Source organism: Phytophthora infestans, genomic scaffold (assembly GCF_000142945.1).
Source record: "Phytophthora infestans T30-4 supercont1.3 genomic scaffold, whole genome shotgun sequence".
Classification (NCBI taxonomy): domain Eukaryota; phylum Oomycota; class Peronosporomycetes; order Peronosporales; family Peronosporaceae; genus Phytophthora; species Phytophthora infestans.
Window position 1 is genome coordinate 412,034 of NW_003303756.1, and position 4,103 is coordinate 416,136.

The window sequence follows — 4,103 nt, forward strand, 5'->3', positions numbered from 1 at the left end:
CTACGCGCAGAGTGTGTGCAAGCCGGGCTTGGTGGTCGTTCAAGCGAACGTGAACAGCTTTGCAAAGCCATGGAGAGTCTTGAATGACTCAGGGGCCTCGGGCAACTACGCCCGTCGCTCCACCCTGGAAGGGGGTCGGCTGTATGCTGATGCACTGGAAGTGCCAACGAGAGATACGATATCTGCCCGTCTCGCGACCGGGACACTGGTAATCGTGTCGAAGGTCTCTGTTGATCATGGCGTGAGGTTTGAGAACTTCGATAGCGTGGAACGCTGCTTGGTCTTAGACCTGGATGCGAGATATTACCTCATCCTTGGCAAGACATGGCTGGAACGCCATGAGCCATGGATCGACTGGAAGTCGAAAACGCTGGGTGCGTCGCACCCTGCTCCAAGTGGAGCTTTGGTGAGTCATGAACCCACCTCTGCTAGGAAGCAGAAGCGCTTTTGGCGCGAGCATGAGACCGCGGCGGTTGTAGTGATGGACATTGGTATGTCCGAAATTGTTAGCAACGAGGTTGCTGTTTGCCCTGAGGGCGTACGTGGTGCGGCACGTTATCCGCGGAGCGGTGCAGGTCAGGTCAATGACCAACTGCTGGGTCCTGGTGAGGACGAGCGCGGAGTGGCGCGTAATCCACTGAGTGGTATGAATCTGGTCGATGACCTACCGCTGCGTGACCCGAGGGTCGCGGTCGACTGCGAGTCGAGGCATCATGGGCGTGGCCCAGGAGATGCAGGTGAAGTGACACCTAGCTCACTGTGTGAGGGTCAAGGACCTCTTGGCTCTCAGCCGAATGTCTTGCGAGACACTGTATCCGCTTCGAGGAGTGATGGTGCTGCTGCGCCCGAAGGTGGTGATGGAGATGTCGTCACACCGTCCCAGATTGTATGGCAGTTTGCACAGCTACAGCTGGTGCTTGCAGTGTAGGCAGTGAGGTTGATTGTCGCTGTTGTAGTCCTTGTCCTCCAACTTGTATGTGTTGAACAGGAACTCCAACTTGCAGCTGCAGTCGCTGCGTTGCTTGCGCAACCGACGATTGAGTGCGTTGCGTACTTGCCCGCACCCCTTCAGCAACACGACGCTCTCCTCCTTCTTCACTTTCCGCAGGAGACGTTAGTGACCATGCAGGTGATTGCGTAGCCGTAGGCGATAGGGCAGCACCATCCGTGAGGTCAATCGCATTCGCATCGCATAGTGATAGGCCAGCAAACAGTCCTTGGCCATCTTCTTCCAACGCTACCGCATCCACACGGCGTACGGAGTTCACCAGCGACACGGGAGCCCTTGGTTGTCTCTCTTGCAGCTTTCTCGTGAGCTCTGGCTTCAGTTGCTGGCCAGTGAGAGCCGTACACTCGGCATACCAATGTCCCTCTCCTTGACAGTTCGCGCAGTTTGTGCGCTGCTTATTATCTGCAACGCCTTTGGATCGCTTGCGCTGTTGCTTGTTGCGCTTGCGTCCTCGGGCTTGACCTTGTCCTTGGTCCGTTCCGACATGAGCAACTTGCATTGAATGCACGACCGGTTGTCTGGTCTGTGCACGCAGCTGGTCACGCTGGTGTTCAGCAGCGCGTAGTCGTTGTAAAGCTTCAGCAAGTGTAAGTGTCTTACGATCATGGTTGCTAAGCCAATCGCCGTGTTCACGGGCGAGATCTTTAAACGCTTCCACGCTGTTCGACAGTAGTAGGCTTGCATGTTGCCACTCAGCAAACTCACCATTAGCTTGATGTAGAAGCGTCACCTTCTTCGCAATGTCGTCAGCATACTGCGATACCGACTCGCTTGGCTTGAGCCGGCGCGTCACTAGCTCTTGCAGTAGGTAATCAGGATTAATGCCATCTCCATCCTCAAAGTGCTGCGTAATCGCATCGTAGAGCATAGCGGCGGCGTCCATGTTGTCGTGGATGTCGTCGATCTTGAACGTCGTACGTAGGTCAACAGACAGCGACAACGCAAGTGCTGAGAACGCCTTGTTCTTGCGCGACTTGTACCACACGCGATATTTGTCACGACGCATGTCTTCTACTGCATCGTAGCGCTCAGGGTCATAGGTGATGTCTCCCAGCATCTTCGGCTCGAAGTGCAACGGCACCTCGCTCTTCCAGGCTTTGTAGTCGCCCTTCAGATGGAGCTTGGGCAGCTGGATCGGAGGCGAGTTGATGAGGACCTTGGTGTACTCAGCCAGCTCGCCGTCGTTGTAGCGGCCAGTAGGGTTCATGTTGTCTAGAGGGCGCCACGGATCGTCGGGGTCTCGGTCGCCGTTTTGTTGGTTTAGCGGCGACTGGGGAGGATTGTCAACTGGCACGGATTCTTCCGTGTTCGTCGACGAAAGTTTATGCATACTTTCGAGTAACATTTGGAATAACGGGCGGCCACCCGGGATTCCAGTCAATGAACGAATTAGTCGTTCTGCATCACTGTGCGACAGTGTTGCGTCATTGTTCAAGCTTGAATTGCCTGCCAATGGGGTCGAAGCTTGATCTTGATTGGTCGAAATTCCAGAACTTGTGTCTGGAACGCCAGCAGCCACGTCAGTCGCAGACTGCGCCCTGATTCGGCTCATAACCAGTGGTGACGTAGGGTTCGTCACGGGGGGATTGTTCTCCATGTGTCGATCGCTTCTAAGAGTAGGAGCCATTTAAATGTAAATACACTTAAATGTCAACTTTAGGAAACTAATCAGGAAGTAACGTAAACATGTAAGTGCCGGGCAAAAGGCCGCGACAGGACTGCGGTGTCTGGCGAGGCTGCTCTTCTCTGCTGCTCTCTGGTGAGCGGCAGGCGTCAAAACGCAAAGTGTGGAGCAGCCTCCGCCAGAACACCGCTGTACCGCAAAAGTAGATTAGTATACAAATAGCAAATAAGTCAATACTAAACTCTAGATAAATGCACTCTCGTTTGAGTACACCATCTTGGCAGCGCACAGCCAACGATGTCCTTGTGCATACAGTCCTTGGTATAGTCCTTCGCCATTGCACGCATGTGTACTCAGAGTAGCCGGCTGTAGTGCAGCCGCAAGCTGCACTGCCAGGCGCATGAGTGTCCTTGGGATGTGTCTTTGCAGACACTGGCAGTGGACGGTGGCTCGTAGATAGGGGCACCGGACACTGGCAGACTGCAATGCACTGGCGCTCGACACGCAGGTAAGTTTTATAGCTCACATACCGGTCTGGATGGCGCACGGCATGGAGATGTTGCGATGCTCCCGTCCGCGCGTGAAGTGGTCGCTGTACGTAAGCGTACCGAAGACCGCGACGCATGGGTATGATAAAGTTACTACAGTCACACCTCCTTATTTGAACCTCTATAACTGATCACTAGCTCTTAACTTGAATGTACCGAAAGTATCTCAAAGCAAACGAGGTTCAATAAACTAGCCCCTCTAATTGACTAAAACCCTCTTTATTCGATAAATGACAGTCAATTCCGGAGGTAAAACTCTCTATCTGGACAGGTGACCGTCCACCAGCCATAGAATCCTTCTCACTTTTAAATTCCAGCTGAATCCCGTCAATCTTCCTTTTATAATCCCCGCTCGCACCATGTCACCGCCACACTCAGCAGATTGGTAACTATGAGCAGAAAAGGAAAGAAACGCGATAAAGCTCGTATCACAATAGCATTCTGTTGTAATGCAACGGGTACGCACAAGTTAGACCCGGTCGTGATTGGCACAGCACGTTGTTTTTGTAACAAGGTACGTAGCCCTAAGTGTACCCTGGTTACGTTAAGTGTGACACTTCTCATTTTAGGAGTATGACACGTCATACTTCGGGATATTTGGTACAAAGTACCAAGGTCGTTCAAAGCCAACCATTGGTTAACGACATTGCATTTCTATAGATGAATTATAGTTTGTATTAAACCCAAGCTTTTTTTACCTATAAATATACTCAGTTTACATTCTACCTTATTTAGGTCACTTCGCTCTCTTTTATATAAAGAGGGGACCTGTGAACTGCCGTTCACTGAGAGTTTGTATACTCTCGGAAGATAACTTCCTCTAGCGCAAGGTGCTGTGTGACCCCGTCACAGTTTTATTGGCGGGAGTGCTCGTGCGATAAAAGGCAAGGCTGTTCAATACTACAATAGCAAAAAAGCATGG